General features: G+C 42.7%; 1 pseudogene; it reads left to right on the top strand.

Moving 5' to 3' along the window:
• Positions 1 to 21,790, top strand: part of LOC140105479 (alpha-2-macroglobulin-like) — a 58,248-nt pseudogene that overhangs the window by 17,060 nt on the left and 19,398 nt on the right.

Genomic DNA, 21,790 nt, shown 5'->3' with positions numbered 1-21,790 from the left:
AGCCCCCCTTACAGAAATATCCACAGCAGAGCCCCCCTTACAGAAATATCTACAGCAGAACCCCTCCTTACAGAAATATCCACAGCAGAGCCCCCCTTACAGAAATACCCACAGCAGAGCCCCCTTTACAGAAATATCTACAGCAGAACCCCCCTTACAGAAATATATACAGCAGAGCCACCCTTACAGGAATGTCTACAGCAGAGCCCCCCTTACAGAAATATCCACAGCAGAGCTCCCCTTACAGAAATATCCACAGCAGAGCCCCCCTTACAGAAATATCTACAGCAGAGCCCCCCTTCCAGAAATGTCTACAGCAGAGCCCCCTTACAGGAATATCTACAGCAGAGCCCCCTTACAGAAATATCCACAGCAGAGCCCCCCTTACAGAAATATCCACAGCAGAGCCACCCTTACAGGAATGTCTACAGCAGAGCCCCCATTACAGAAATATCCACAGCAGAGCCCCCTTACAGAAATATCCACAGCAGAGCCCCCCTTACAGAAATATCCACAGCAGAGCCCCCCTTACAGAAATGTCCACAGAAGAGCCCCCCTAACAGAAATATCCACAGCAGAGCCCCCCTTACAGAAATATCCACAGCAGAGCCCCCTTTACAGAAATATCTACAGCAGAGCCCCCTTACAGAAATATCTACAGCAGAGCCCCCCTTACAGAAATATCCACAGCAGAGCCCCCCTTACAGAAATATCTACAGCAGAGCCATCCTTACAGGAATATCTACAGCAGAGCCCCCCTTACAGAAATATCTACAGCAGAGCCCCCCTTACAGAAATGTCCACAGAAGAGCCCCCCTTACAGAAATATCTACAGCAGAACCCCCCTTACAGAAATGTCTACAGCAGAGCCCCCCTTACAGAAATATCTACAGCAGAGCCCCCCTTACAGAAATATCCACAGCAGAGCCCTCCCCTACAGAAATATCTACAGCAGAGCCCCCCTTACAGAAATATCCACAGCAGAGCCCTCCCCTACAGAAATTTCTACAGCAGAGCCCCCATTACAGAAATATCTACAGCAGAGCCCCCTTATAGAAATATCTACAGCAGAGCCCCCTTACAGAAATATCAACAGCAGATCCCCCCCTACTGAAAGATCTACAGCAGAGCCCCCTTACAGAAATATCTACAGCAGAGCCCCCCTTACAGAAATATCCACAGCAGAGCCCCCCTTACAGAAATGTCCACAGAAGAGCCCCCCTTACAGAAATATCCACAGCAGAGCCCCCCTTACAGAAATATCCACAGCAGAGCCCCCTTTACAGAAATATCTACAGCAGAGCCCCCTTACAGAAATATCTACAGCAGAGCCCCCCTTACAGAAATATCCACAGCAGAGCCCCCCTTACAGAAATATCTACAGCAGAGCCACCCTTACAGGAATATCTACAGCAGAGCCCCCCTTACAGAAATATCTACAGCAGAGCCCCCCTTACAGAAATGTCCACAGAAGAGCCCCCCTTACAGAAATATCTACAGCAGAACCCCCCTTACAGAAATGTCTACAGCAGAGCCACCCTTACAGAAATATCTACAGCAGAGCCCCCCTTACAGAAATATCCACAGCAGAGCCCTCCCCTACAGAAATATCTACAGCAGAGCCCCCCTTACAGAAATATCCACAGCAGAGCCCTCCCCTACAGAAATTTCTACAGCAGAGCCCCCATTACAGAAATATCTACAGCAGAGCCCCCTTATAGAAATATCTACAGCAGAGCCCCCTTACAGAAATATCAAAAGCAGATCCCCCCCTACTGAAAGATCTACAGCAGAGCCCCCTTACAGAAATATCTACAGCAGCACTCCATAGTAAACTATGTTTATTGTCAAGATGTTCTCTTCCTACCATCAAGTAAGGGTTAATGGTCAGGTTGGGGCTGTGGGGTAAGTATCCAGTGCCCCCCGTACACAGCCTAGCGAAACCAGTGGGTCCATGTGTATAGCACCGTAGCACAGACTGATAAGCGCGCCCTGAACTGAGATACCCGCCCCCAGCGCCCCGTCCCAATGCCAGCCAATCACGACTGGTCGCTGAAAAGAGCTGAGGCTGGAGCCGAACGTGCGCATAATTTAGCAGAATGATTTAATGGGGCAGATTTATCAAGCTGTCTAAAAGTAAGAATGTTCTTAGTTGTCCATGGCAACCGATCACAGCTCCCCTTCAAAATATTCATGGGCACTGGTAAAATGAAAGCTGAGCTGTAACTGGTTGCCATGGACAACTAAGAACATTCTAACTTCTAGACAGCTTGATAAATCTGCCCCAATGTGATAATAAAAAGAACGAGGAAGATGATGTCCCCATCTAAATCATCCTCATGCCTTCAGCCATCACATCACAATATCTTTTTTTTCCAGGTGGTTTCTAAAGCTTCCATTAGACACTCAGGGACAGTGGACATTAAACTGGAAAAAACAAATGAAGGTAAGAGACCTGTTTTTAAAAAAAAAATAATATATATGTCATGCGTGAGCCCTGACCTCACATGATGTCAGAAAAAATAATACATATAAGGAGTAGAAAGGCAATAAAGACATCACTCAATATAACTTATAATAACTATTATGTATTACTACTATATACAGGCCGTCCCCTACTTAAGGACACCTGACTTACAGACGACCCTTTGTTACAGACGGACCCCTCTTCCCCCTGTGACCTCTGGTGACCTCTCTGGATGTTACTATAGTCCCAGACTGCAATGATCAGCTGTTAGGTGCCTGTAATGAAGCTTTATTGATAATCTTTAATCTCATTACAGCAAAAAATTTGGAAATTTGTCACTGGGGTAAAAAAAATTTGCCTGCAGTTGCAATTATAAAATATACAGTTCCGACTTACATACAAATTCAACTTAAGAACAAACCCCAAGAACCAATCCTGTACATAACCTGGTGACTGCCTGTATAATAGTAGATATGTATATTGTGCTGTGTCTGTACAGGGTTCTCGGCTCTGATGAAGGGTATTTTATGCTCAAAGTGTAGTTTTGTATATATACATGAGCGATCTTTGTATTTTATCTGAATTAAATCACTTCAAGAATCGTTGCTGCGCTATTGTTTGGCTCTTCTTGCTTGTTGTAAACATGAGGATGGGAAGTGGATGGACAACCAGGAATGTGCGCTGAAAAACACAATGGCCCATATTTATTAATGTATTTGTACCAGTATTGTGTCGCTGCTGCACTGTGTCCATCCTGACACAATGGGCAGATTTACTTACCTGGTCCATTCGCGATCCAGCGGTGCGTTCTGTGTGGAGGATTCGGGTTCTGGCAGGATTCCCGATGTCCACCAGGTGTCGCTGCTACACTGAAGTTCGTCGGAGTTTACTGAAGTTCACCAAGCCGGGCTGGGTGCAGGCAACCTTTTGTCAAGCGACATTTTTTTTTTAAATGCAGTGGTTTTTCAGAATCCGTCGGTTTTCGTACGGCCATGTCCCCGATTTCCGTTGCGTGCACGCCAGCGCTGATGCGCCACAATCTGATAACGTGTGCGCCAAAACCCCGGGGCAATTCAGGGAAAATCAGTGCAAAACGGAAAGATTCCAGTAACCCGCCGGAAAAACGCGATTTGGGCCCTTAGTAAATGACCCCCAATGAGGCTTATTTATTAAGGGTCACGGATCGCACTTTCGTCGGACTGTTCGCCTTTTTTGGGGATTATGCAGCTTTGACAGGTATTTAACAAGTGTCTGCACTGGGATTGTGCCGCAGGCGGTCGGATTGTGGCACGGCTGCGCTGGTTTCCATGCGACAGAAAATGGGGGTGGGCCGCCGGACCATCCGACTGATTCGGACTGAGCGCAGGATTTAACTTTCAGATTGTTTTGCAAGCCAAAACACTTACATGTACAAGGAAGAAGAAGGTGAACTCCGTCGGACCTGAGCGGGGAAGCGACACATGCAGGATATCGGGCGCACAATCTTAGTGAATTACGCACAATGCTTTATCGTCGGACAATGCACTCTTGGTGAACTCCTCAGGATGGGTAAGTAAATCTGCCCCAATAAAAGGTTATCCGATGTGTTTTTGCACCGGCCCCCACATTTATGTTAACATAGTGCAGTTTGCCTCACTGATGATAAATGTGAGCCAAAGTTCTTAACCAACAATGTCCTTTCTATTGTAGATTTCCAAGGAAAAGTCTCCTTTACCTTCCCTTTAAGAGCGGGCACATCTAAAATTCTACACCTCCTTGTTTACACCCTCCTCCCCAATGGAAAAATGTTAGCAGACCGTGCAAAATTCAACTTACTGGAATGTTTTAGGAATAAAGTAAGTTTATTTTAGAATGTAATTTGCTACATTATATAAAGTAACATTAACCACAATGTATAACAGTGTGTTCTCTGTGACAGCTGCTTTAAAATTACCACCCTGTAACATCTCTGCCCATATGGGGGTGTGATTCATACTATTCACTATTCCCTCCTGGGATGTTTTCTGTTTGGATTAGATGTCAGGGGGCCGGACCAATCACACCGGGATCAGGATTCTGACATCCCATAAAAAGTACATTTGCCCTCTTCCGACTGCTAGTCCTAATACAGACAGTCCCCTACTTAAGGAAACCTGACTTACAGATGACCCCTAGTTATAGAGAGACCCCTCTGCCCCCTATGACCTCTGATGAAGCTCTCCGGATGCTATACTATAGTCCCAGGCTGTAATGATCATCTGTAAGGTGTCTGTAATGAAGCTTTATTGATAATCCTTGCCCCAATTACAGCAAAAAAATTTGAAACTCCAATTGTCACTGGGGCGAAAAATATTTTTGTCTGGATCTACAATTATAAAATATACAGTTTTGACTTACATACAAATTCAACTTAAGGACAAACCTATGGAACCTATGTATGTAACCCGGGGACTGCCTGTACAAGTCTATTATGGAGCCTGCTAGTGTATTCTGTATTTTTTTCTGATCTTTGCTCACTGCTTTACCTAATGTTTGACTCTGTACCTGTTCTGAGTAGTCCGCTTTATTTTCACCCTTATTGATACAACCTTCCCCTAGTAATTGGTTTTGTCCTGTTCTTGTCTCTGCGTTTTACTTTGGCGCAGGAAGGGAATGTCAATCAGTTTTCACCTACTGTCTAGTGTAAATCAAGCAAGTAGGTTAGGAAAGCTGGGTGGGTTCTCCACTAGGATTCACTATCTCCATCTTCATTTAATTTTTCCATTGGTTGTATGTCCTCCATCAGCGGCAATACAAATCCTAATGTTTTGCAGCTACTTATAAGAAATCTACCATCAAAATCCATCATGATAAACCAGGGACACTTACTCTAAGAACCAGGTAATCTTCTTATATTCTAAATAGTCTAAAATCAACCTTTAAAATTATGCTAATGAGTCTGCAGAGCACTGGTGGGAGTTTCCAGAGCCCCTCAGTGATGTCACTCGCTGCTACAGTGAGTAGAGCAGATCTCCCCTCCTACACACTTCCTGGTGCTGCTAGATTACACAGGCAGAAGGAGGAGGGAGAGAGCAGGGGGAGGGTGAAACATGTCCTGCATATCAGCTCAGCCTGTGAATCTGCAGCATTTAGGGGCTCTGAAAACACCCACCAGAGCTCCTCAGACTCATTGGCATACGTTTATTTTAGAAGGAAGGCGGCCATGGATAACAGATATAAGTAGATGCTGCAGTCACAGTGCCTGGATCTATGAGTATGTGTTACTGGTTTATCATGATGGATTCTGATGATAGATTTCCATTAACCAAATAGGTAATAATATAATGTATGGACCTATGGAGGCTGCCAGAATAGGAGTTTTGCCAGATGAGTTGAATTTTGTAAAAGTGCCGTTTTGGGGTGCATGTAACTTATGTTTCTGGTAAAAAATCAAACCATCAATTCTGGGGTCTATTTTTCTTTGACAATTTTAAACTTTTAAAAACTTTTAAGTTCCATCCTTGGACACTATTACATTGCATTGTGACTGTCAGCAGGGCTCTCAGGAGGGTTGAATGTGCATAATCTAAAGTCTGAACCATTGAGCCACAGATCTGATGTGCAAAGGACAAGAGAAAGCCAGGGGCATTCATGGGCAGTAATTGGGGGTATCAATCATAATTAATCAACAAATAGAATCATATTGTATCAATTTTCTGGTGTGTGGCAGATCAAGGGTTGGCTCGTAAATGTAGATTGTTGTGAATTTGGGATTCCCATTGGTTAGACACCAAGCCATGAGACCCTTACTTGCTTTATGTACCTCCAACGTATAGGAGGACAGAACGTCACAATGGGGCCACTTCCAAGTGATACAGAGAGCCCAATGTTTCTCACATTTCTTGTTAAGTTTTAGTTTTTTTTACAGGTATCAACTAGGTTTTCCCCAGAAGAGGTTCTTCCGGGATCAGACGTGTCTCTCCATGTTGAGGCTTCTCCTGGATCTCTCTGTGGTCTGCGGGTGGTGGATGAGCGTGGTACTGATGAAACCGGAGAAACAACTGACTGCTGACAAGGTAAGTAGTAATCGCAGTAATGACTTCCTACTATTAGTTCCATATGCAATGATACTGCACATTATTACTATGTCACATGTATCTATGTATGTAGTATATATTCCTAGTGCTTTCCTATTCTCCAGAGTTTTACTAATAACCAAACATCCGTTTTTGGGTTTTCCCCTTTCACACTCTGAACATTTAAAAATCTGTAAGATGCCATATAGATGTTTTTACAGAAAGTTTACATTCTACAAGCTTTATACACAAATATAAAGGATTTAGCAAATTGGGTAACAGGCCAAGAATTGGGAGAACTCCTGGAAAAATGGCTCCCCCCGATTTCATAGGCAGCCATCATGAAACGCTTACAAAGTCAAGAGTGTGCAAGAAGTACATTACACAAATACCAATGTTTACATCACTGACCCAGTACAGTAGCAGTACCAATGGAAATATTTGGGGGAGGGGGGTAAAAATCTCCCGATGCCTTCCAATACTATAATTATTATATCTTTTTGTTCTTATTATTTTATGAACTAAAAACACCAGTGTATTGTCCAGTCTTTACTGTAAACCTCTCAGGAGCTGAACACAAGTTGGCGGTCATACTACACAAGACAGCCAATCAACAATTCACCATAACTTAGCATCCGTAGATATATATCAGTTACCATCATTGAGGCAACTAATGTATGGGAAATACAAAACAAAGCTCCAGCTCATTGTAACCTTAGGGCTGTTTGCGGAGCCGGTGGAAATGTGCCGTTTGGTGGCACCATCTCTGAGCTGCACAATTACAGTTCCGGCACGACTGTTTGGTCGGCAGATGGAATATCTTTGCATTATATGTGTATATAATGCAGGGACCCCTGTCCTCTGCTCTATGTGCTGCCCAGGGTTCGTGCCACTTTATGGCCCGTGTACACGGGCTACACACATTGGGGCTCGTTTACTAAGGGTCCGCGGAGCAAATTTTCGTCGGGTTTCCCGACGATTTCCGAGTTGCGCCACATTTAACAGGGGATTTTGGCGCATGCAATCAGATTTTGGCGCATCGGTGCCAGCTTGCACGCGGGGCAGGCCGTCGGACAACCCCACGGATTCAGACTACGTGCGGGTTTTAACACTTTAAATTGTGTCGCAAGACAATGCACTTACAAGCACCGGGAAGATGAAGGTGAACTCTGGCAGACCTCGGCAGGGAAACGACGAATGCAGGAACGTGAATCGCGACGGACTTCATTTTCATCGGAATGTCCTGATCGGGGATCGCGACAGGACCAGGTAAGTAAATTTGCCCCATTCTTGTTACACGGGAGCACGGAATAGCTTGAGTCTTCACGGGTGAATGTGCTACAGGTGGAAGTCATCCACCACTCCAAGGATCAGTTCAAAAAAATTACTTTTCTCTTAAATCACAGTGGAGGCAAAAAATCAGACAGATAGGCACCAACGATGCCTCCGATATTTTACCTCCACCCTGTACATATACCAGACAATGTGATCCAGGAATTAGACTGTAGACAGTTTCTTATCCTAAATAACCCACCCTTTGGGTATCGTGACACTTGCAGGCTATCATCATACTGATTTACCACTCTATCTGAGCGCAGTTTTCTCTTTTTTGTATATTATATCACTTTTCTGTTAAAAGCTTAGCACCACATACATGATAGACTGAACGGGCAGATCGACGCATTTCGAAAATGTATGTCTTAGTCATGATCTGATATGCAAATATTTCCAAATGACTAAAATCTCTTTCCCCATGACTATGTGACATAGGGGCGTGGGATTGTAATATTAAAACCATATGGGGAATTAACCCTTGAGCAGCTAACCTGCTCTCCTCTTTTTACAAAATACAATATCATATACCTTGCTACAATATCATAAACTTCCCGGTACAAATTCATACTTTAACATTAGAGCGATGCAGATATAGAAGAACACGAAATTCAAGATACATAGGATTTAGATAAAAATGCTTCCGCTTGAACCAGCAATCAGCCGCATCTTATATACAAAGTCCAAAGTCAGTGGGACTGCAGAGAAGCCATTTTCCAGAAAACAGAAACGGGAAGTACCCACAATTGGTTAATAGAGAGAATCTATGAATCTCTAGTTAAGTGGAGGTGGCAGAAAAAAAAATTCTCCAGGGCTGACCTCATCTATTTAGAATATTTTTAATGTTCAAAATGTCATTAATAATCCATATTTTTCTTTAAAGGTTTTTAACGTCTTCCCCTCGGATGATTTTGATTGGTATGACTATAGTATTGAGGACCGCGAAGATGTTTGTAGACCTACAGTTTATGTTCAAGATAAACCTCTACCTTCATTCAGATTGCCAGTAGGAGAATTAAGGAAATTAATCATTCCATGGTTTCCTGTAGAGGAGAGGGTGGATATTTTCAGCATGTTTAAGGTACAACACTTGATAAGTATAAGCTACAATTTCATTAAGAATCCTTACGCACATCTGAAAAGAAGGGAAAAACACATGGGGCAGTTGTGGAAAAATATTGTCATTGAGATGCCATTATGTCTACTTACAGCAAGAAAAGTAACAAAAAACTCCGCATTTTCAAGGTTTTAAGGTGAATGAGAACTAAAACCATAGGAGTTTCATTTATGATTAAAAAAGAAGTTATTGAGAAGTAACTGAAAGGGAACCTGTCATAAGGAAGGATATTTTAACATAATGACAGGTTCTAATAGCCTCTGGCATGTTGATTTCAAATACCTTTGTGGTGTATCTGAATAATTCTGTCACGGGGGGTTCTGCAACCCCTATCGTGGGTCGCGAGCTCACCTGTGCCCCTCGCTTCCTGCAGGTGCAGCGCCAGCGCCACATACCTGTCCCCGCTCCTGAGTCCCAGCCTTGCTCCGTGCGTGCACGTCCCCGTGTCCTAAGGTTCGCACGCGGCAGCCTCAGAAAATTTAAAGGGCCAGCGCATCATTAATTGGCACTGGCCATTTTCCCATGAGGCTATTTAAACCTGCCTCTCCCATCACACCCTGCCGGATCTTTGTGCCTCACTGCCTGAGAGAAAGCTCTATTGCGATTTTCCTGCGTTCCAGTGTCTCCTGCGTTCCAGTGTCTCCTGCATTCCTGGGTCCCTCTGTGTTCCTGTGTCTACCTGAGTCCCTCCCTGTTCCTGTATACCAGTGTTCCTCCGTGCTGCTGTTTTTGTGTACCATTGTTCCTCCGTGGTGCTGTCCTGTGTGCCGCGTTCCCGTACCCATCTGCTTGGACCTCCCGTTGCTGACCCCGGATTGGACTCTGACATTGCATCTCTTCCGCCTGCCCTGACCCTGTGCCTGGACCTTACCACGAGATTGTCTGCCGTTCCTGTACTTCGCCATGGCCCCCACTACAGACAAGTCACGCCTGAGGAACACCCTGGTGGTACCACGCCGCAGCTAGTACAACCCGCTTTGTGGCGGGCTCTGGTGAAAACCGGGTACCACTTAGACTCTGGTCCCAGGTAGTGGCTTGTGTCATCGTCTGCAGTGGTCCAGTGGATCCACATCCCTCGAACCTGACAAATTCCAGTTTCTTTTAATTGTTTATTTAACATTACCAGGCTCCCTTCCAGCAGTGTGTGGTGAGTCCTGCAGGGGTGGGGTCAGGGAAGTTCAAATAGTATAAGTATTCTTCTCCTCAATTTCCTCTCCCCTAAGCTAAATCATTTCTTCCTCCTCCCTCATCCTCTTCTCCCTCTTACGTCATCTCACTGCCATTAGCAATTCTCTCATGACCCCCGTTCCCCTAGGACTCACCACAACCTGCTGACAAGGAGCCTAGTAATTCAAAAGTTGCGGAATGATTCAGATGCACAACAGAGGCAATTTTTATATCAATTTAACGGGGGCTATTGGAACCTGTCATCATGTAAAAATGACCTTCCTGATGGATTCCCATCAGGGTTCCCTTAAAGGAAACCTACTACTTGAAGTGGCAGGTTTCAGATGGAAATACCGAGCACCAGATCAGGGTGAGCTGGTGCCGGAGCTTATTTTTGTTAGTGTTTTAAACAGCTGTATTGCGGTTTAAAACACTTTTTAAACTTTATAGCCGGCGCAGGGAGGTACGCGCTCGGCGCTTACCATGCGCGCGACTGCGCGCGCGGCTACATAGGAAGTGAAGTAGAGCCGTGCGCATGGTAAGCGCTGAGCGCGTACCTCCCTGCGCCTGCTATAAAGTTTAAAAAGTCTTTTAAACCGCAATACAGCTGTTTAAAACACTAACAAAAATAAGCTCCGGCACCAGCTCACCATGATCTGGTGCTCGGTATTTCCATCTGAAACCTGCCACTTCAAGTGGTAGGTTTCCTTTAAGTAACTTTCTTTAGCGAGACTACATAGTAAGAGAGTAAACCAGCCAGGCTGGGTTTCAGTCTTGGATGGTAAATCTTATAATTGTACCGGGGGGGCCCTTTTTGAGCTTTGTGATGAGGCATGTTTAAACATTATTCACATCATTTTACATTTCTTTTTTAGGCCATGCTTTTAAAAATAATAACAAATGTCGATATTAGACAGCCATGTTCTGAATATCCAAAATACCCTGGTCGAGACCCTGTAATGATGACTATCGGTGGTAAGTTGGTTTTATTAATATTTTATGTTAAATCTATAAAAAAATAATATGGAAGAGCTAGTTCAAGATTGGGTTGGTTTTAACTCTACTCCTCAAGTCTTTGTTAGTAGATTACAGTGGATTTTTATAGGATGATGTTTCGAAGTTCTTACAGCAAGCCGAGTTTTAGAAAAGACCCAGGATTTCATCTAGTGGTGCACTTTAGATGCTGTCACAATTTGGAGGTGGTGGTGGCTGCCTGTTTAGGAAAGTCACCCTTGTAGAAGAGAGACCGGTCAATCATCGGTGCCGCTGAGACAATTGGTTTTTGAAGGAGCTGGCGTAACTTCTGCAATTCCATTATTCATAGAGCCCGTTCTCTAATGTCAGTGCCAGTTATCGCACAGATTGGCTTCCTAAGGCTGGAAAGGTTCATAAAATGAAACACATTGGGGCGAGATTAACTTATTGTATCACTATTGGGGTGCAGGTAGGTTTGTACCTATTTACAATAAAAATATACCGGTACTATAGCTCCAAATATTGGTGTGTCCGACAATAATGCCCTGTGCCGCAATTCACTAAGATCGTGCGCCCGATATCCTGCATGTGTCGCTTCCCCGCTCAGGTCCGACAAAGTTCACCATCTTCTTCCCGGTGCATGTAAGTGCTTGGGTTTCTGACATGTCCCGCCCCCCCCCCCCGATTTCTGTCGCATGGAAGCCAGCGCAGCTGCGCCACAATCCAATCGCGTGCAACACAATCCCAGCACAAACCCCTGTTAAATACCAGTCAAATCCCAAAAATTGTGAACCGTCCGACGAAAGTGCGATCCGCGACCCTTAGTAATTGAGCCCCATTAATTATAAGTCCAGATTATCCTCTCAACTTCTCTCTCTGCCACTGTTACCCATCTTCATCGTCGACCCAGGACCCCATTCCAAAATTCTAAAATCCAGTCCTTGACTCAAATAGCAATACTTCTTCACTCTCCTTTCTGTTTCTCTCTTTCTGTTCTTTCGTACAAAGTAACATTGGTAAGAATTTTAGTTATTGTCCCATTTTCATCTTCTTGTTTTTCTTCTTATATTTATGTCTATGCAGATCATGCTTCAGCTAAGGAGAGAGTTCATTTGGTGACTATCGACAAAAGTCCATTACCAGCTCCAGTAGCAAAACCAAAAGAAAGTAAAAGACAAAGTGAAGGAGTAAGAGCATACTGCCACGAGACCTGGATTTGGGAACTTGTTTCTCTTGGGTACGTTGTGCGCTGTATGGAAATTTATATTTATCTTTAATATTGTAAAGGTTATAATCTTTGCTATAAACTTGCACAATAAAGCATTGTGATGTTCTTTTTTAATTTTATCAATGATTGAAACTACAGAAACTGTCAGGGAGATTTCTGGAGCAGCAACTGTAAATCTTTATTACAGTCTGGGCCTTTGTGACTCTCGAATTTAGGAGGGATCAACTAGGGCAGCACGGTGGCTTAGTGGTTAGCATTAAAGCCTTGCAGCGCTGGGGTCCTGGGTCCCAGGGTCAATATCTGCAAAGAGTTGGTATGTTCTCTCCGTGTTTGTGTGGGTTTCCTCCGGTCCTCCAGTTTCCTCCCACACTCCAAAACATACTGGTAGGTTGATTAGATTGTGAGCCCCATTGGGGACAGGGACCAATTTGGCAAGCTCTGTGCAGTGCTGCGTAATCTCCGTGCGCTATATTAATAAAGGAATTATTATTAATGGAAGAGTTTTCTGATGGATATAAAACACAACCTAAAGTTCAGTAGGATTTCTCACTAAATCATTTGCTATTACAGGATGATAAATCTGTGTTTTCTTGTTTTATCTAGAGATTCTGGCACGGCTGAAATCCATCATAAGGCTCCGGATACAATCACTGACTGGACTGCAGGAGCCGTATGTATGGGACCCATTGGATTCGGGATGTCTCCATCCTCGTCCCTAAGAGTTTTCCAGCCGTTCTTTGTGGATCTTACCCTCCCGTATTCTGTGGTCAGAGGAGAGACATTTACCCTCAAAGCCTCCGTCTTTAACTACCTGAAACAATGTATCAAGGTAAAAATCACAAGCACAAGGATCATAATTTGCTCTTCCACACTGCATGAGATAAAGGAGTTTTCCAGTTTTAAAATAATTCTCCTTTCCTCATATTGTGTCCTCCCGTCACATGGGCTGTTTGCAACTCAGTGAATGTGGCTGAGCTGTAGAATGAAGCACAACCACCATACTATGGGGCACATTTACTAAGGGTCCGAACACCGCATTTCCGCTGGGTTTCCCGACTTTTTACCATTTTGCCCTCAATTGCCCCAGGTTTTTGGCGAACGTGATCGGATTGTGGTGCATCGGCGCCAGCTTGTATGCAACACAAATCGGGGGCTGTGGATGTCGGACAACCCAACAAATTTGGACAAACCAAAGAATTTAAAAACCAAATTGTGTTGCAAGATCAAGCACTTACATGCATCGGGAAGAAGAAGGTGAACTCCGGCGGACCTCAGCAGTGGAAGCGACACATGCAGGAAATTGGACGCATCATCTTAGTGAATCACGGCAGATCCGAATCCTTGTCAGACATTCCAGATCGACGGCATCAACGGGACGGGTAAGTAAATGTGCCCCTATTTGTGGTAAGAGGTGAAGAGATGGCAGCATTCATTATATATGAACACAACAGTCCCGGAAAACTACTTAGTCATGCCAAAGACTGTAATGTCTAAAATGCAATGTCTGGATGATGTTCCTGGGGTTCTTGAGGGTGACCCGCTAACTTATTAATCCCATTTATTATGCTGTTTTGGGAGTTTTTACCAAAGTCGATGCAAGAAAGCTGCTAAATCCCATGTACCCAATTTATATTAGTCCATCAATCGTCCCACAATCTGGTCTAGCAGAGCATCAGTATATGGTTTATAAGGGATCAATAATTCATGAATATATATATGTATATTTTGTACTTCCAGGTACGGACCACCCTGCAGACCACGGAGGAGTTAGAGGAGCAGCCGTGTGATCACTGTCAGTACAGCAGCTGTATCTGCGCCGATGAGAGCAAAACCTTCTACTGGAACCTGAAAGCCGCCAAACTGGGTATGATGGGAGCGGGGGAAAGGCGTCCTATAGCTGTCATACAGCAAGTGCAATGTACTGTATTTCTTCTTACTATATCCCCAAAATAACATTATCATCACAGGATATTATAATTACATTTTCTTTAACATTTTGATTCTAACATTCAGGATCTGCTTTTTATTTCATATAAACCCGGTGTTTTCTATAATGTACAATTTACCTTCTGGATCCCTTTCCAGGAGAAGTAAATATCACTGTAAAGACAGAAACATTGGACACCAAAGAACTTTGTGGGAATGAGATTCCGGTGGTTCCTAAGCAGCGGCAAACTGACACCATTGTAAAGTCAGTCCTTGTACGGGTGAGTGGGGGATAAGGGGGTTCCAAAAATTTTAATAAAGTTAAAAACTTCTTCCACTTTTTCTGGTCTGAATAAGTTATAAAAGTATTCATTAAAAAAAATTTAATACACTCTGTAAAAATTAATAAAGACATAAAGAGGGTTCGCCCGTTATATAGCGCCCCCCAAACCATAAACACAAACAGCACCCTTGAGGTCACAAAACAATGAAATTTTCATAAATTGGCATTTTCAAGTGCAGTTGGGGCGGGGATGGATTTGCTGATATTGCCTGCAGACAGCAGAGAAGGGCAACAAAGGTTTACATGGCAGTTATAGCTATGGGACTGGGCTCTTTCTGATTTTGGAAGAGAAGCGGAACAATTGCATACATCTGAAGACAAATCTGGAAAATCTGGCTCAACCCCCTGTGCACTTCCAGTCTGATTTGCATATTTATAATAGGAGAAAAATGTTGTCATTGCTTTATTGGTTTTTGTACACAAAGGACTGTTTCTTTGTTGTTCTTAGCATTGTTACTGGTTTTGTTGCCAATTTAGACTTCAATAACCTGTTCACCTTTAACCTTTCAATAATATACTCCACACATTAAAAAAAATCAACCACTTTGTAAACACATTATTGTAACCAAAACTACATACTGGTCAGTGTTTTCATGCAGATGCAGGATAAGATTTTCATTAGTCTTAAACCTTGTAATTTCACCCCAAAAAAGCCTTATTAAAGGAACTGGTCACCAGGGACCTCATTTTTTCTACTAAAGACAGGTTGCAGAAGCCCATCACACCTGCAGTGCAAATATGTCTTTCTGCTTTCTCTAAGCATTACATTATAATTGTGTGTTATAACTTACCTGGTTTCCAGATAGAATCCTCTATGTAGTCCCATGGGTTGGGCTTTAGTTTCAGTGCATTTCAAAAAACAACATGTGACTTGTCTGTGTTGCTCACTCCTCAGCTCTCAGCCGCCACCTTGGTGCTCCTGTACATCTCCTCCCTCCTGCTCCTTCATAGCGCTCATAGCCTGGAGAGCTGACCTCAGTGAAGGAGGAGCTGTACAGGAGCACAAAGGTGGGGGCTGAGAGCTGATGAGTCTGCAGTCTGCATGTTGTTTTTTTGAAATGCATCCAAACCAAAGCCCAACCCCTGGGACTACACAGAGGATTCTGCCAGGGTGCAAGGTAAGTTATAACTCACAATATATTGTAATGCAAATGCTTAGAGAATGCAGAAAGGCAGATGTGCACTGCAGCTGTAATGGGCTTCTGCAATCTGTCTTTAGTGAAAGTTAAGTCCCTGGTGACAGGTTCCCTTTAAATTATTCTTACTATTCTCTGGCACTCCCATTTATGTCACACACGACACTTGGTGCTCTGAATTATGCACGGCTCCCGCTTGCTTCCTCTTCACCCATTCCCTTCCATTCTTCTGCTTGTGAACCAGACACTCCCTCATTTGAAAATCGCCGGAGTGGTCCATATGGGACATGGCACCGATTTCTTTAATTAAAGTGTAAATGTGAATGTACCCATTATGTTCCGCTAAAAATCAAAACATAGACAATCTTTGAAATTATTTCATATTTTATTGGTAATTTCAGCCTGGAGGTGTTCTGGTGGAGAAATCCCACAGCTCCATGATCTGCATCAATGAGGGAGGTAAGTGACATTACATTAGTGGTGAACCTGTGATGCAAAGAATTAATGCAATCAATGAATGTAAAGTAATGAGATTTTACCAGGCTTTAACTTATACTGTAATTAGTCTTTATTGCTATTATATTTTAGGCCAACCTATGGAAGAATCGGTTTCCCTGAAGATCCCTGATTATATTCTGAAGGATTCTGCAAGAGCTGATATTACACTGCAGGGTAAGGACTATGCTGAAGGCACTCCCTATTAAAAATATTAATCTATCCCAAATTTCTTTAATTATCTATTATCTTCATTTGTCTTTGTTATAACCCTTTAATATAAAGCTCAATCACTATAAAAATGAGTAGAGGAGGAAGACAATGGGCAGATTTATCAATCTTATGCTTTTCGTAAATTACTCCACAACCGGTCTATAACACCTTCTACAGGAAGAGTTTTTGGACACACAAGTCCTCAGTAACAGGGGCTTAGATATGCAAGTGCACCAAAAATGTGCCCAAATGTCAAATACTTTTCTGGCATGAACTAAGCCAATGAATATGAGGTCCAAAGCATGAGTAGACATTCTGAAACTACACCGGATTTAACATCCATCATTAGTGATGATTGGATCCAAACCAGACCCGAATGTTTGGATCTGTGCTGAACATCGTGGGTTTGTGCCCCACCCCGAACCTAGACCTCAGACAGAAGTTCAGGATTGTTTTTGGGATCAGCTCAACCCCCCACCTGCAGGTGTAAACTCTTTAAATCGGCCCTGCAAAGCCACCTGGGGCATTGAAATGCAGACGGCAGGACATGCCCTCCACCATTTTCCCAGAGGTCATTGCTCCCCGATGGCTTCACAGGGAGCAGCAATCCCCAGCAAAATGGTGGCATGCAGGAGCTACCAGTTATTTAAATGCTGCCAGCCAGTGGTACACAACCGGGATCTGGACATAAATTCCATTGTCTTACCTTAAAGCACCAATCATAAACATGCCCCAATATTTATAACGTATTTGATTATTTTTAGTATGGATTTATTATTTGTCATTGCACTTCAGGAGATCTCTTGAGCACAGCCATGCGGAACCTTGACCGTCTAGTGGTCATACCATACGGAGCTGGGGAACAGAACTTGGCTTATTTTGCTCCTAATATCTTCATCCTTCAGTATCTGGAGAAGACTCATCAACTGAACAGTGAAATACAGAGCAGAGCCAAAAATTACTTGGAGGGTGGTGAGAAAGTCTACGCTAAGTGCTCTTGTAATTTATTTAGACACTGGGGGGTCCAGTTCTTCAGGGGCTCGATTGCTTTCTAGTATTGCATGGTAGACATATAACATGCATATGGGGCTGTATTATTGTAATTTAAAGTGCATCAAACAGACCTAGGGGCTCATTTACTAAGGATTGCGCTGCACTTTCCTCAGACTGTGCACCTTTTTCGGGGACTACACGGCTTGGACAGGTATTTAAAAGGTTTCTGCAGCGGGATTTTGATGCACGCAATCCATTTTTGGCGTGGCTGCGGTGGCTTTTGTGCGGCACAAATTTGGGGGAGTGCTGTTGGATGATCCGACTGATTCTAACTGAGCACGAGATTTAACGTTTAAATTGTGTCCAAGCCCAATCACATTGATGCACCACTAAAAAGATGGTGAACTCCGTCGGACCTGAGCGGGCAGGCGACACATGCAGGATATCGGGCGCACAATCTTAGTGAATTGCGGCACAGGGCATTATCGTCAGAAGAATGCACTTCGGGTGAACTCCTCGGACATGTAAGTAAATGAGCCCCCTAGTGTTCAGCTCATCCACCTCAGCTTTCCCAGATTCAAGGCAATATGCCGCCGAAGCAAAAGGAAAAATCAGATTTTCTGCAGATTTGGATAGCATTGAGATGTTCTTTGTTGATTTAATAGCACAATACACAGGACAAAGCCCTCTTGACCGACACATTTTGACTTTCAGCAGTCTTAGTCATGGACAACTTCTTCTTTTCACAGGGTACCAGCATCAGCTTAGATACAAACATGATGATGGATCATACAGCGCTTTCGGAAAGCATGAAAAAGAGGGAAACTCCTGGTTTGTAGATTTGGTTTTATTTGTATTCAAGACCATGAAGCTAGAAATGTTTACGAACAAGTTGAAGGCTCTTTTTGAGGATTTAATTAATTTCTACTATTGGCATGGGTGGATGCATTAGAGCACTAGAACATGTGTATCCTAATCGGTTTCTATCGATTAACACTTGTTGTAAGAATTTAATAATGTTATAATTAACAAAGTTGAAGGATATTCATTAAGAGGTATAGCTTATGGTAAATATAGTACTTATCATGGCAGACGATTGTCAGGTCTATAACATCAGAATAGAGAGACATAGAATGGCACTCACCCTTCCTGGTGATTCGATCAATCTTTATTCCAGGTTGTTAAACAAACATGGCTTAGGAATAGGGAGTGATGCAGAGGTTCTGTACAGACAAGTGATGGCTGTTTAGCATGTACATTTCTTTCGGCTTCCAGATTGAACAAGCCAGAAGAGGCGTGGTATACGTGAAACGGCCGTCGCTTGTCTGTACAGCACAAAAATAATATACTCTGTATTTACCTTTTCATTGACCCCCCACTTTCCACCGGCAGGTCCTCGTCTTGATCCAGTGCCGGCAGTGACAGCTTGGTGTATGCTTGACAGCCACTTGCTGAAGTCATAGCCCGTACACCAGTAGCGCGAATGGACCTTGTTCTACCGGAAGGCAGGGATCAAGAAAAGGACCTGCGGGGGACGAGGGGCTTCGAAAGTACAGAGTTATTTTTTTTATATATATACTTGAGTATAAGCCGAATTGTGCTGAAAATATATGGTAACTTTAGTGCGTGGCAGCTAAGATTAAAATTGTCCTTAATTTTCAGGTTTCATAAAAGTCAGAGATGGAAAGTCCTGTAGAATGATAGATGGGATGCACTTATTAGTGTTCTTGACGTGTCATATGGTTTAAAGTTTTAAAATTTATGAAGTACAACTTGAATATTTTTCTATAGGTTGACTGGATTTGCAGTGAAGGCTTTCAGCAAAGCCAAATCTTATATCTTCATAGATGAAATTCCCCTTAACCAGTCCTTCTCCTGGCTGAAGAGCATCCAAGCAGAAAACGGATCTTTCCGAACTGTCGGGAAGCTATTCAGAAATGCCATGAAGGTACAACCAGCCACAAACACATAAAGGAGACACCTTCATTCTATGCAGAAAGGACATCATGGTGAAACTTTTCTCCTTCAATCAAGAGTCATGCATGGGTGCATCCTTTGGCAAGGAGAAAAGTAGGACCTAGTGGTCAACTGGACATAGGTTATGCAATAACTTTTTGCAGAATATAAGTATTTGTCTTAACAAATATGTCAGCAAAGCTAATAGATCCTTTGGAACATTTGTCCCGAAAAGATGAAATCTAAGTGTTGTTTGGTTCCTGAGACATCTTTGACCCTATGCTTCTGTAGCCACCCACAATAATTATAACAATGCAAATTTAGTCTGAGGACCAAATATTAGACTCAGTTAACCCCCTCTTCCCATTAACATAATTTAATTAAAGTACAAGTTAATGAAGGCTTTAATTTCCGAAGGAGCTTTTGTAACATTTGTGCCCATCCCATCCCATCCTCTGTCCATTTGGTGCTTAGTTTGCTTTCTGTTTTGCACTAGTCTGGATGCTGCCCTATTTTAATCCTGGCAATTTGAGTTAGGTACTACCTGTCTGTCTTCTGCTGACCAAGTTTTGGTCTATATATAGTTAAGATGGTTATAATGGACAAATATCTGTTTCCTGTTTGGTATGGGTGACAAAGTACTAACCCAATCACCACTCACCACTCTGAATCGGCACACATACGATTATTGGCTAACTTCCCAGTGGTTACTATTATTCTCCTCTTACTTTATTGCCTTGATTTTCTATTCTGCTAAGTCCTCTTTGCATTCTTCCACATTGGTATGACTATCCTCCTGTATTGTCCTGCTTTTATCTCTGTGTTGCACTTTGGTTCGGGAAGGGAGCATCACCCAGGTGTCTCCTAACATATAGATCTGGACAACTGGGTGGGTCTTAAACTAGGGCTCACAGTCTGCGTCAACATTACATTTTTCCTTTGGTTGTCCATTCTCTGTCAGTATCATAACAATGTTCTTATGTCCAAGTGGCATCTCTAATGGTATCTCTGTATCTGAGGTTGTAAAAGGTCAGGCAAGATAAAAACCTTTAAATTATAACCAATTAACAAACAAAATGATAAAAAAATAAAACATTATGATTGGATATTTGTTCGATTAGTATTAAATAACTAACATAAGATGATATATAACTTTAAAGCCAAAATATTAAACTTTTAAATTTTTAGGGAGGAGTAAATGATGATATTTCTCACTCTGCTTGTATCACTATTTGCCTTCTGGAGGCCGGGATATCGCCGCAGGTAAGTTATTAAGTTTTACCTAGCAGAGAATTTCCGACAAGATAAATATTGTAAGATTTTTCAGATAATTTAATTTGCTTTTTACAGCTTGATAAGAATTGCGGATGGTAAAAACGGTAAAAAAAAAAATTGTTGATCCAAAAAAAAATAAAATGTAACTCTAGTAACTTTAGAATAATTAGTAACTTTAAAAAAATGTAACTTTAGAATAATTTAAAGGAAATCTACCATCAAAATCCATCATGAAAAATCAGGGGCACTTAGTCATAGGTCCAGGCACTGTGACTGTGGGATCTTCCTATATTTGTTATCCATGGCCTCCTTTCTTAAAAAGATAAAAAAAAATCAATTATGCTAATGAGCCAAAAGGCTCTAAGGGGGCATTGCCAGTGAATCTCCATGCCATAGCTTCAGAGATTGTTACACTAGCTCTCCCTCCCACTGCTCCCTTAGCACTATCCCCTCCCTCTTCTTGCTGCAGTCATACCCAGTGGGAGGATCTGACATGAACAGTTAACAGCCTTTGAGACCAGAGCTGGGAGGGTCCCTGGTAATGCCCTCAGAGCCTTTTGGGCTTATTAGCAAAGTTATAAAGTTGATATCAAAAGGTAACAAATCTAAGAAGGCTACTCCAGTCACTGTGCCTGGATCTATGAGTAAGTGCTCCTGGTTTATCATGATGGACTTTGATGGAAGATTTCCTTTAATCCCTCTCACCGTGTCCAAATATGACTTATTGTAACTATACCCCAAATTTAGAGAAGAGACATTTACAGAAGCTCTTATTTTTTTTTAATTCATCCTAGGAACCATTCATGAGTAATGCTCTGTCCTATCTGAGGAAGGTCTCTGAGGATGTCAGTAATGTATACACCCAGGCTCTGCTGGCCTACGCCTTTACATTGTCTGGAGACACTGAACTCAGGCAAAATATGTTGGACAAATTAGATGAAAAATTGGCAAAAGGAGGTGAGACAATTTTTGGCATCAAGGATACTGCATAAAATATAGGGGAATTCAATAATTTAATATCTGATATACAATAAATATAAAGCTGTAGGATTTATGGGATCATGTTTCCTGGAATTTTAGATTTGTAGCATCCACTGTCAGTAATACTGCTCATTTCCGTAGAGCTGTTAGGT

Source organism: Engystomops pustulosus, chromosome 11 (assembly GCF_040894005.1).
Source record: "Engystomops pustulosus chromosome 11, aEngPut4.maternal, whole genome shotgun sequence".
NCBI classification, from domain to species: domain Eukaryota; kingdom Metazoa; phylum Chordata; class Amphibia; order Anura; family Leptodactylidae; genus Engystomops; species Engystomops pustulosus.
The sequence above is the reverse complement of the archived record's forward strand: the minus strand, read 5'-3'. Positions and strand labels throughout refer to the sequence as shown.